This window comes from Polyodon spathula, chromosome 9, assembly GCF_017654505.1.
Source record: "Polyodon spathula isolate WHYD16114869_AA chromosome 9, ASM1765450v1, whole genome shotgun sequence".
Taxonomy (NCBI): domain Eukaryota; kingdom Metazoa; phylum Chordata; class Actinopteri; order Acipenseriformes; family Polyodontidae; genus Polyodon; species Polyodon spathula.
Window position 1 is genome coordinate 20531918 of NC_054542.1, and position 13316 is coordinate 20545233.

General features: G+C 44.0%; 1 protein-coding gene across 1 annotated transcript in view; it reads left to right on the forward strand.

Moving 5' to 3' along the window:
• The first annotated feature begins 1126 nt into the window (after window positions 1–1126).
• Window positions 1127–13316, forward strand: part of LOC121321056 (AF4/FMR2 family member 3-like) — a 50768-nt gene continuing 38578 nt past the window's right edge. The window contains exon 1 of the mRNA XM_041259968.1: window positions 1127–1160. The gene's annotated coding sequence lies outside the window, so the exon portion shown is untranslated. The remainder of the gene's footprint in view (window positions 1161–13316) is intronic.

Genomic DNA, 13316 nt, shown 5'->3' on the forward strand with positions numbered 1-13316 from the left:
TGGGACAAATATTAAAATATCCAACTAACACTGTGTAATAATTCATTGTTTTATTTTATTTCTACATCCCCAGTCTGGATTTGAATTGCTGACCTTCTGTACTGAAGGCAGATATGCTACAGTTTCATTAAAGGAGAATAACCCCTAGCAGGCTTGAAATGTATTCAGTGGCAAAAATGACCATGTTCGTATTTACAAATTACAAAAATAAATATAACCTTTGCTTTAATGATATCTGAAATAAATACAACACGTTCTAAATAACGCGCATGTCTCAACTTTCTTTCGTAGATCATTTTATGTGGTACCCTGAGAGATTATGCCATAATATAATAAAATCATAGAATATTTGAATATTGAAGTATAGAGTGGAGCCCATGTGTGTTCCAGTACTGGTAATTATATGTGCTACAAATCAGAGATGGATAATACATTTACATGGTGGATAAACCAAGACAATATTTGTAATAGCAATCGAATATAAATCGAATCTGTTATCAATTGAATTGACTATTCTCATGCCATACATTACTTTGATTACATTTTACATTAAAAAATAATTCACGGGGAGCGGGAGTCAAGAACATTTAGGAAACTGTGCTTTGAATCAATATAGTCAATATTCAGTGGTCAATATGTTACGGTAAAAGTTTGAATATTGGAAAATCTCAATATTTACTGGTAAATATCGACATTTACCAAATACAGTGGTAAATGTCTGAAATAAAAATGATAATGTTTTACTTGGGACATGTACCAGTAAACCTCAAGAATACCAAGTGCCTTTACCAATAAGCTTTTGGTAAATGTCCAAAAACAATTTCTTCATTATTCTGGACATTTACCAAAAAGATTAACACTAACCAGTAAATGTACTAAAAGCAATACATTTGTTCATAATTCTGGACATTTACCACTTTACTTGGATTTACCAGACTCAACCTTTTACTGTAACAGATACACCAGCAGTATTAGTCATAGGGTTAGTAAGCGACCCAAAACCCTGTGCATATACAGGCACATTTATATTGTATGAACATAGCCCATAGATACAGTAGCTATACTCAATGTATTCCCCACTGAAGTGGAAAATGTGTAATCTGTCACTTCTTCTTTGTTCAGGTGTCAAAGGAGTCTGTTCTTCAGGTCATTCCCGACAGGTACGTTCTTCTTTCATTCACTGTAGTTATTTAAACGTTGTACAACCACACAGGTAACCTGTGCTTCATTTTGCCATTCAGATTAGCACATTTTCTTACCCCTTTTTACATTATTTATGGAGACGTTTAGCTTTTTTCAAATACAGTATCGCACTAGAGAAGTTTAATACTCGAAACGTGTGTAGCATGAAAACTTTAAGGAAGATGATAGGATTTGGTTATACACAAGGGTGTTTGTCTAACACACAAAATCACAACAATCCACGTTTCCAAATGCTTATGTTCATAGACCTGCTAATAAATCGATTGGGAGGTTTTTGGGGGTTTGTTATAACTTATAGTAATATGATGTTTTAGTCCAATAACTATCCAAGGGTTTCACAGACTAATTATGGACTGCCTAAAGTTACCTTATTTATTATTATTTATTTCATAGCAATAAGTAAGGTAGTCCAACGTTATTGTTAATCTAGGTCTATGAAACCACCGATATATTTAATGAAATCATTATTTTACACAATATTATTTTTAGTTATTATTCATATTTAGCAATACTAAAAGAAACTGGTAAAAATGTTTCAAGTTGACACTTACAAAACCGAATTTCACTGCTGTAGACTTGTAGTTTGTCAACGAATGTAGCAACAGTTTGGTGTCTCAAGTTGCAGGAAAGGGCATTTAACAAAAGTCCAGTTCAATTATGTACAAGTAATGACAGCCATTAATGCTGTTATAAACCGATTAAATGTTTTTGTATTTTAAGGTTGTGTGTTGGTCTGAATCACTTAGGCTTCTTGACATTTATGTTGTTGTTTAAAGCAAGTTTCAAGATTCTAAAGCCCTGTTTTTTTTAGAGGGCATTCATTATAAATAAACAGATTTTAATAATAGTTATTAATAATTAGATTTTTTACAGTGTATCTGTTTTAAAATGCTGTTTACCGTCCATCACCAAGTGCCTTTGGGAAGCAGCTAGGGGTGTGCTCTACATTTCTACACCTTGAGCAGAGCTGATGATCCGAAATATGTATTTTACAGTTACGGTACTACCATTTAAATACAATTGAGAATTGATGCTAGAGTATTAGAAGACATTGTATGCATACATTTTGTATGTGTTAGCATTTTTGTGGCAAGATGTTCTGGCAATGTAGTGAACTTCCAGTGTGTCTCCTCGCTGCAAGGTACTTACCATGGGCACTTTTTTTTTATTTTCAGTATGTTTTGCTGCCTTTTGGTAGCTGTGCAGATCAGAATCAATTACTTCCCACTCAATGCTTTATAAACACGGCATAACCTCCGTGGCTTTAGTAGTTAGTATGGAGTTACTGCTTCAGTATTCCTTGGGGGTAAGGTCACCCATTCCCCATAGCTATTAGATGACATTGATTTTATGACTGTATATATACTTGGCCTTTGTTCTATCCCGTTTGAAAAAAATATATACTAGAAGTATTATTAACTATTTCAAATAGCTGATCAGTATTTAGACATGTGAAAGTTGGGCCAGTGTACTGATGGGTTGATCAAAGGACATATTGTGAGTTAAAGCAAAGGTACAATGGGTTACCAAGTAATTGTGTTGCTGCTGATTCATTGGAAATTCTTCAAGAGCCGCCTGGATGCAGTGGTGGGATCAATTACCTAAAGGGAACTGGACAAGCATTAATGGGCCTAATGGCCTTGTTCCTAACTTTTCATTATGTTATTTTGTCTTTCCACTGACAGAGCCAGGCTTTTTTTAATCAGCATGTTGGTCTATGAAACTGGAGAGGGATTCAACCATGAATCATTACCTTCTGTAAAATACCGATCCCAGAAAGAGTACATAGAAAATAATCATCTAAAATATGTACCATTATCTGAATTTCAGAGCTTGCTGTAAAAGGTCTGTGCTGTTAGTATGACATCATAACATGCCTATTCAAACAAGCTAAAATGGCTACCATGATCAGAAATATACTGTAAGCATACCATAACCAGGTGCCTCTTAAATATTTTAGCTTCAATGCAACCTTCCTGGTTAAATAAAGATTAAATCACTGAATCACCTCCGTGATTCCAGAAACCAGGAAATTAAGCAGGCAAAGCATGGAGCTTGCTGGAAACAGTTCCTCATGATTGAAGTGCACTTTTAGAGCTGGAAGAGGAGGCTGTAGTCAATGCTATTGACCCTCACCTTCCCTGATTACTAAAATCACAAGCACCCAGAAAAAGAAAAAGCTGACTGAAAAACATCTTTAAACTAAGATGTAGTTTGGTTATGCAAAGCACAATGTGTGTATTGAGCATTGATTAATTAACAAGGTACAAATTAAATTAAGAAGCAAGAGGTCAGCCTGACAATGTGGGGCATGTATTATAGGAGAAATTATAGGAGTATTATAGGAGAAAATTGCAGTGAGGGTGTTGTTAATTATATACTTGGACTAAATCCATCAGTCTCTGAATGACATAGTCAATAGTTTTCTGGCAGTCATTACTGCAAGCTGAACATTATGCATTAGTGTGTATTGTAAAACATGAAAGGTCAATAGAAACTCTCACCAGCCTAGAACTACTGTGTATGTGACTCATTAGAGACATTGTTTAAGTGCCCCAAATGGTTTATAAAAAATATATTTTTATATTTGAAGACTTTTTTCCTTGATACCACTGCGGTGATAGTTGATATTATCTGTTATGCCACTTGGATACTGTGACAAGGGGAACGCAGGTCGTCAATGAATAATAATAAGTTAGACACATAGGCTTGCATATTTATGAACACCCAGGTGCTGCCACTAGGGTACTGTCAGATTTAATAAAGAAAGCACAACAAAGATCAAAATAAAAGTTTGTCACGCAAGGCGAGCGCTAGCCTCATTAAAAAAGATGTCCCACTCCAGGAACCTACTACATTACGAAACACTCTCTATGCTGATTGGGATCAACATCCCCTAAACTAACCCACTGCTGTTTCTCCCGAAGTCCCGGCCTCCTAGCAACTCCAGGTCTTTACGACAGTCCTGGCTGGGCAGAGCCTTCACAGGCACCGTCTTGCAGTTGAAGGGTTCCGTCGTACGAGTAAGATTTAAATAAAGCACCCCTCTGTGTAGCATGGTGGTGCAGTCGCCTCGAGCTGTGGCACAAACGCTTTTTGATTTGTGTGCAGCCTCCCCGGGCACGCCCCCAGCCAATCCAGGCCTCCCGATCAGCAGGGCTGGGCCAGCCTACCTGCTCAGTTGGTTGCCTTGCAAAGCGTCTCCTGTTACACATCGCAGCTGCACATAGTAAATAAATAATTATTTCTTTCTATGGCTCTGAATTACTCAAGCTCTTGACAGTTAAAAATAACAGACATTCACAGAGTGATACCAATACTGTAGCTATGGGGATGGAGTGGTTGGAATGCACCATTGCACATATTAAAACTATATTTAATGATTCAATTTAATTAATACAAGACTACAAAACAGTTATATTTTACAAACAAAGAGATATCATACAACGTGGTATTGTGGGCAGTAATGGTGTAATTATTTATACTTAAACCGCTGTGGTTAATATTATTAAACAAGCCGATACCACAAACTGAACATAAACGAGGTTGCAGCCACTTACTTAAAAAAAATAAATCCAGTTTGATTTAAATAATAATAATAATAATAAAAAAAAAGTGTTTTGTCTGGGGTATTTTACAAGTAGACACTAAAAACTATGAGCTTGGTAATGTTGGTCACATAGATTACAAACATGTTGCTGGCTTTGTTTTACAATGTATAGAATAGTAGGACCTCGATAATATTTTGTTTGTTTGGTGAATCTGTTTATGCATACGTTCACTTTATGTGTATGTAAAGACATTCTTCTTGTCACAGACTTGTGCAACAGAACAATTTAGTGAGCAAAACATTCTTCATCATAAAAGCAAATCGGACTGTTTTAAAAGGAAAAGCTAAATAAAAGCCTTGCATCTTGCCATGGCACACAACCTTATTCTGTGTATAATTATTCATGAGTAAATTAAGCCAGAGATGGCTCAAACACTCACTTTTCTTTTAATATCAAATATTTTGGATCTGTTTGGTATGGAAAAAAATACATTTAAAGGTTTTTTGTTTGTTTTTTAATATTAAATGGATTCAAATTTGAAAAAAAAAAACATACTACTGGTACCACGAAGACAAAAATAATAATATCACGAGTACAACTGTACAATTACTACTAATATATGATAACAATAAAACTGTTGGATATATAGGGATATTCAATAACTCTGATGTATAGAAGTCCAACATTGATTTTACAGTGGAGTTTCTGGAGGTCAGTATGGTAACCTTTTATCCAAACAAGACCTGTTTTGTAATGGGACAGACCATCTCTCGTATGTCCAATAGGAATCCATGGGCAGGCTCATGTATTTATTTCCAGTCTCAGGGTCATGTATTTATTTCCAGCCAATTGATCAGGAGGAGCAGGGGAGCACACTAAACTGCTTACATTCGCACCTGTACCTTGGCTGTTCAGTCTCCAATTGTAATACTCACCCGGGCCATAGGATAGATACAGATGTCCCTATGGATGCAGGCCACAGAGACCCGTCCCTTTAACCGCAGGTGCACAGGTGAGAGCAGCCCTTCCCGAATAAGCCTTCCATGGTCAATTATCAAATTGTCATTACAACTTTTAACATTATTTAGCTTAAAGCGTAAGTAGCAGTGTAACAGGGTGACATGTTACATGTGTGGGTAGTCACTGGAAAATACTGACAGAGACACAGTGCACTGGTGGTGATACGCCGCCGCACAGGCACACAGATTTAATTTCAACATCGAACTGACTCTAGGGTACCAGCGATGGTAGAACTGGTGTCACATTTAATAAAGAAGTAAAAACAAAAACAAAAGCTAAAAATAAAAGGTTGCCACACAAAGTGACAATCGCTTCAGCTGATTTATCACAGGCACACACACTTGTGCAGGAACCAGCAACCCGGCTCCCAGTCACAAGCGGGGTTCCGAAAAATATTGTGTTACACGTCCCCACGTGTTGCTACAACTGTTTGACTCAGGGGTGTCAAACTCAGTTCCTGAAGGGCCGTAGGGTCTTCTGGCTTTCGTTCCACCCGAGCTCTCTCTTACTTAATTGGTCTAATTATTTGATTAACTGGACACATTTAACACTTCTCTTCAGGCCTCAAAATGTTTCATAGGTAGTGTACCTTAAATCAACTGCATTTTTCAAACCATCAACTGTAAAAGACCTTGAAAAATATTAAATATGTCAAATTCAACAAATGATTAGATCAGTTATGTTAATTGAGAGCTTAAGTTGGAATGAAAACCAAAAGACCCTGCGGCACTCGAGGACTGGAGTTTGACACCCCTAGTTTAAATAAAGTAGCTGGCATTTTTCTTTCATTGTTAACATCTTGACAACTTTTTACACTTATAACTCTAAAGTCTGTTTCAAAGCTCTTTTCAAAATGTGCACTGATAGTGTAAGGATTATTGCCCAAACAAGTAACACAGCAATAATGATCCATGATGTAGTACGGAAGAGAAAAGCCAGAGCACTTGTTGCTATGTTTTTTGCTTTGTTTTTTAACGCTCTTCCTGCAGTGATTTAGAGGACAGATCTCAAACCCTAGTGCGCTAGAGCAGACATTTTGAAAAGAGCTTTGAAACAGACTTTAAAGTTATAAGTGTAAAAAGTTGTCAAGATGTTAACAATGAAAAGAAAAATGACAGGTGCATTATTTAAACAGTTGTAGCAACAAGTGGGGATGTATAGCGTCATATTTTTCAGAACCCCACTACTTACTCTTTCATTTTTGAAAATATCAGTCTGTGTATGGGAGTGTTTATCTGTCCGTACAGCTGTGTGCTACACTTACATTTAGCATATATCTGGAAAATTGCTTATCAAATTCTGATTAAACATTCATTGCTAATTCCTTTTCTATATTATTCCATACATACAGAACGTTAGGTTATTACCATAACCCTGGTTCCCTGAAAGAGAATGACAACCATTACCGAATGGGAAGAGCCCTCTCTGACTGAGCATATATAAAAAACCTGCCCTATAAGGGCCCTCAGTGATTGGCGGTCAGAGAGGGCTCTTCCCATTCGGTAATGGTTGTCATTCAATTGAAAGGGAACTGTTGATAGATGGCACTGCCATCAACTTTTACATCATATTGATAGCTCTAACTTTATATTCTCCCCAGAAGACACATGATGCAAGTTACCAACATACTGTACAAACATTCAGTTCAAATGAAAAATGTTTCTTATCAAGTATGTAGGTCATTATTATCAGACAACAATATTGAGGGTTCCCTTTCAATTTGAATGACAACCATTACCGAATGGGAAGAGCCTCTCTGACCGTCAATCACCGAGCATATATAAAAAAGCTGCCCTATCAGGGCCCTGCTGTGAGGGGAAAGTCCCTCCCACCTCCTGTTGAAGAGGGACATCCTCAGAGTAGCACATCGATATTTTCTCTCTCATTCCACTTTCTTGTACCGAATTTGGCTGATTTTTTGGTTTTTAAAGACAAATTTATTGGACAGACGGTAAAATCACACTCTCGAGCGTTAGTAAGAGTGCCCTTGCCTAATTCTCACGTCAGTTTACTGACTAAAGCTGGTTTTGAACCCTCTTGAGAGATTGGCGAGTGGCCATTACTCTTTCTCACTGCACGACGCCTTGTGTAGTTGATATACCGTGTGGGGAGCTGTTATGGTGCTGTAAGGAGACTCCGCGGGTTCGCGACGTCATCCTCTATGCCAATTTATCGGTCACAGTGACCAAAAAAAGGCCAGGCCCCTCTCAAGCCTCGGGCTTTCCTAGCGCGGCTGCGTTTGCCCTCAACGACCACACCGACTGAAATGGCTGCATACCCCAGCATCGACCACGATTTTCCCGCCGACTTGCGAGGCTGAGAAAAACAGCGCCTACCTGGCCCCAATTGACTCGGCACCGGTGTAAACATCTTTGCGGCCACCTACAGCCCGGCACGACTGTGCCTACCATAGGCAGGGACCTTTGAACAGGTCCACTTGGCACCAACTATTCAGCACCAACAGGGCTTTCCTCGACGCCAATCCCGGCACCGATTAACTTGGCACCAGTGACTATCCTCGGAGCAGTCTACAGCCCGGCATCGACCGTGCTACACATCGGCGTCGATTGACTCGGCACTGAAAGTGCTCGCCTCGATGCCGATCCCGGCACCAACTGATTCAGCACTGGTGAATCGCTTGGAAGCGTCTACAGCTGGCACCGACCACGTTACTATTGACACCGAGTGCAGCAGCTTCACCTGCAAAGCCATGTCGGTCCAGTCGACTGGGTCCTCTGCTGGGTTCCACCAGTGTGACCAGTGCGCGGCGAAGCTGCCCAGGCAGGACGAACATTGGTCCTGCCCCAGATGCCAAGGGCCAGAACAAGCGGCAAAAGCACTGGCAGGTGAGCTGGACTGCTCTCCCTGTAGGAAGTTCTCAAGGAGAACTAAGTGACGGAGAGCAGTCCTATCCCCAGAAGAGTCTCTCTCCTCGAGCCATGGGAGAATGAGATCAGTGGTCCAAGAGCCTCCGCAGAGGTCATCCAGGACACCCCCTGCTACAGTGACAAGGGAGCTCTCACGCACACCTGGGTCACCCTCTCCTTCCCCACCACCAGTACAGAGGCGCAGACACCTCTGAGGGGAGGCGAGATGGTCACCGCCGAGACGGTACCACTCGAGGGGACACTCAGCGGGGGACAGGCAGTCAAAACACAGGCACCGCTCCCCTTCCCCAGGGGAAAGGCACCGACAATCCCTGTCACAGTCACCTTGAAGGCGCCCAAGCTCTGCCGAGCGGCACTTTGCGGAGCTAGCAGAGACTGTAAGGGCTCAGCAGACCATGCTGGAGACCCTACTGAAATCACAGGGCAGACTGCCCCCTACCACCGGGCAGCTCCAGCCCCCACAGTCTCGTTCCCAATCCCCTCTGCCTAGACCCCCTAGCCCAGGCGAGCTGTTCTTCACCAGATCGGATGTCTCTGACCAAGCCACCTCCGTCGGGCAGACCACGGTGGGAGGCTCCTTCGACCCTTGCCACACGTGTGGCAGAGAGAAGAGTTCTGGGCACTAATGCAGCGTGCAGCTGCAGCCACGGACATTCCCTGGCCGGCAGAATAGGAGGGAAAGGGAAACCGCTTCCTCCAGCAGAAAGGGCACCCTCCCCTTATGCCAGGACTCCTGGAATTGGTGTCCTCCTCCTGGAGCAACCCAGAGTCTGCACCCTCAGCCTCCAGAACAGCAGAGTTTCTGCTTCATACTGCAGGAGCCCAAGAAGCGGGCTTAGGTACATTCCCCACTATCGGGGATGCAGTCACGCTATTGGTGCAAGGTTTCACCTTCACCAAGGGACACAGGGGAGCTCCAGGCGGTAGTTAAGGCGATGACTGGCTTAATGGGGGAGTTAGGTCAGGCATCCGGGAGGTCGTTGGCGGCGATGGTGGCCGCCCGCCAGCATTTGTGGCTGACACAAGCCAAGGTCATGGAAACCGAGAAGGTGGCATTACTGGATGCCCCCATTACACCGGGGCAGACTTTTGGGGCGACCATTGATGTGAGCCTTGAGAGGTCCCACAAGGCCAAGATCACCTCCAAGTTTTTGCGCCTTCTAACTTACAGTCAGTGCCCAAGGTAGCATACACAGCCTGCTGGGGTAAAAGGGTCTGAACACCGCCCTCCACCCCAGAGTAGACAAGCAGGCAGAGGCAGAGCCAGCGGCAGGGGATCACCGCAGGCCAGGGGTAACCGGTTCTCCAGCTGGAGACCGAGGCTGGGGCCTAAGAAAGACCCTCCCTCTCCCAAGCCCAAGGGAGACCACTCCTGAGGGGCCCCGGCTGCCACCAAACCCCCCCACAACCGGACTGACCAACGGCAATGATCCATGGCAAGGCTGCACCCAGGACTCCTGGGTGCTATCGATAATGAGACACGAATACGCTCTACAATTCCGCATAGGTCCGCCACCCTTCAAGGGTGTGCTCCTCACCACCGTCGAACCAGCGAGGGCAATACTCCTTCAACAGAAGATCGCCAATCTTCAAAGAAAGAACGCTGTACGCTTGGTAAGTCCAAGCGATGCCCTCAGTGGCTTCTACTCCAGGTATTTCCTGGTTCCCAAAAGGGACGACGGTTTCAGACCAATAATGGACCTCAGAGGAAGTTGACAGCACAGCGTATCCTCCAGTCTGTCCAACCAGGCGACTGGTTCACATCGATCAACCTGCAAGACGTCTACTTTCACGTCCCGATCTGTCCCGCGCACAGAAAATATCTGCGTTTTGACTTTCAAGGCATCATCTACGAATTCTACATGCTGCTATTTGGCCTTTCGCTTTCAAAGTGCATGAATGCAGCACTGGCTCCACTCAGGCTGTGGGGTATTCGGATCCTAAACTATCTGGACGGTTGATTAGTTTGCACGCATTCAAAAGCACGCACAGAGACGTACACAAAACAGGTCATAGATCATGTGACGAAGTTAAGGCTGTCAATACATCAACAGAAGAGCAACGTTGTACCATCTCAGTCCACAATGTTCCTGGGGATCAAACTGAACTCTGTGAGCATGCTTGTCTCACTGTTGGAAGACAGGATTCAGTATTTGTAGGCCACACTCTCCCTATTCAGAGAGGATGCTCTCCTACAGATCAAAGTATATCAAAGGTGGTTGGGGCTGATGGCAGCCACCTCGAGAATCCTTCCACTAGGGCTGCTGAGAATGCGTCCGTTTCAAGCCTGGGTGAATACTCTCAAGGTGCACCCGGTCCAAGATCGGTACCGGCTGGTGCGAGTGTCCAGACAATGCCGGAAGACGCTGGCGTGGTGGCTCCGTCCCGGCATTCTGTGCCTTGGATCTTCCCTCGTATCCCCCCGCAGAAGGGAAGTGGTCACTACAGACGCCTCCAGCCTGGCTGGGGAGCGGTCTGATATGGGAGAGGAATAAGAGGCCAGTGGAATGGACATTGACAGCAAGCGCACATAAATGTACAAGAACTGCAAGCAGTGAGCATGCCGTTATCCCATTTTCGCCAGCAATTAGCGGACAAACATGTGCTGGTCAGGAAGGACAATACCACAGTGGAAGCCTACATAAATCACAGAGGCAGCCTGCGCTCACCGGTCATTCACCACGCAGCACACAGACTCCTGTACTGGATGCACAGAAACTTGCGTTCCATCAGGGCAGTTCACCTCCCCGGTGTGGACAACAAGGTAGCAGACCTCCTGTCCAGAGGAGCTCCAGACAGCTCAGAGTGGAGGCTGCATTCTCAAGTGGTGAAACAGATTTGGGAGAGGTATCGACCGGCACGAGTCGACCTATTTTCCACAGCCGAGTCCATGGTTCTCCATGGAGAGAGACGGGGGCCCCCTGGGAGTAGACGTGCTAGCTCGCCCCTGGCCACAGGGGCGATTGTATGCCTTCCCTCTGCTACCATTATTACCCATGACACTAGAGAGAATCAGGGTGGAGAGAGTACAGGTTTTGCTGGTTGCATCCAGATGGCCAAGACACCCCTGGTTTGCTCTCCTCTTCAACATGTTGTCGGATCAGCCGTGGCAGCTACCGCTGTGCAAGAACCTCCAGAGCGAAGCGGAGGGGGTATTTTGGCACCCAAACCCAGCCCAGCTCCAACTCTGGGTCTAGCCGTAGAGCCCAGTACTCATATTAATGGAAAGTTTTCCAAGACTGGCGCCTTGCCGAAGGTCACAATTCTGTGACTTGCCCGATTGAGGCGATATTAACCTTCTTACAGCACTTGTTTGACGCAGGAAAATCAGCATCCACTTTGAAGGTATACCTGGCAGCAATATCAGTGTTCCATGACAAAATTGACTCGGTGTCCCCTGGGGCACATTTCCTGGCAGTGCAATTTCTTAAAGGGGCTCGGAAGCTTCGTCTTCCCATGAAAAGTATGGTCCCCAAGTGGGATCTAGAACTGGTACTGCGGGCCCTTATGGGTCCCCCATTCAAGCCCATGGCGTCAGCAGAACTGCGCCCTGTTTCATTGAGGGGGCATTTTTAATAGCCATTACGTCTGCCAGACGAATAAATGAGCTTCATGCACTGTCCAACGATGACACATGTATGGCTTTCACTGGAAATGACTCGCGGGTAACATTAAAAACAAATCTATCCTTTTTGTCAAAGGTGGTAACCTCATTCCATATAACCAATCAGTGGTTTTGGAAACTTTCAGACCTCCCCCGCATGAGGTGGACCGTAGACAACACATGTTATGCCCGGTTCGGGCTCTGCACTGTTATTTGGATAGGACGGCGTCCTAGAGACAGTCCAACCAGCTGTTTGTCTGCTGTGGGTCCCGCTCTAAAGGTCAGGCCCTATCGAAGCAACGTCTAGCGCATTGGGTGACAGATGCAATACGCTTGGCATATGAACAGATGGACTCCCCGTTACCAGGGGACAATACGGCCCATTCTATCAGGGGCCAGGCAACTTCGTGGGCTTTCCTTCATGGCGCCTCCTTAGATGAGTTATGCAATGCTGCTACATGGACAGGTAGTCAGACATTTATGCGTTTTTACCGCCTTGATGTTACAAACTGAACGAGACCCTCTCTGGGTTCTAGAGTGTTGCAGGCGGCATGCCCTTAGGCGTCATGTGGGCTCTGAGGCTATTGCCGTGGGGCTGTACTGTTGGTAATCTGGAGCCATGACAGCTTTGGTACAGCTTTCCCATTCGGTAATGGTTGTCGTTCTAATTGAAAGGGAATGGTTCCCTGAAAGAGAATGACAACCATTGCCCTTTGAGGTCGTGTCCCCAGCTGACCTCTGTTTTTGAAAGAAAATGGTGATGTGCTACTGTGAGGACATCCCTCTTCAACAGGAGGTAGGAGGGACTTCCCCCTCACAGCAGGGCCCTGATAGGGCAGCTTTTTTATATATGTTCAGTGATTGATGGTCAGCAAGGCTCTTCCCATTCGGTAATGGCTGTCATTCTCTTTCAGGGAACCAGGGTTATGGTAACGTTTTTTAATAATGTCAAAAAAGCATTTATATTTAAATTATCCTGGAGTAGCTAATTACCCAGAAAGGGTTTTACAGACGTTTTGAAACAGGGTTGTTTAGAACAGAGCACTTCTT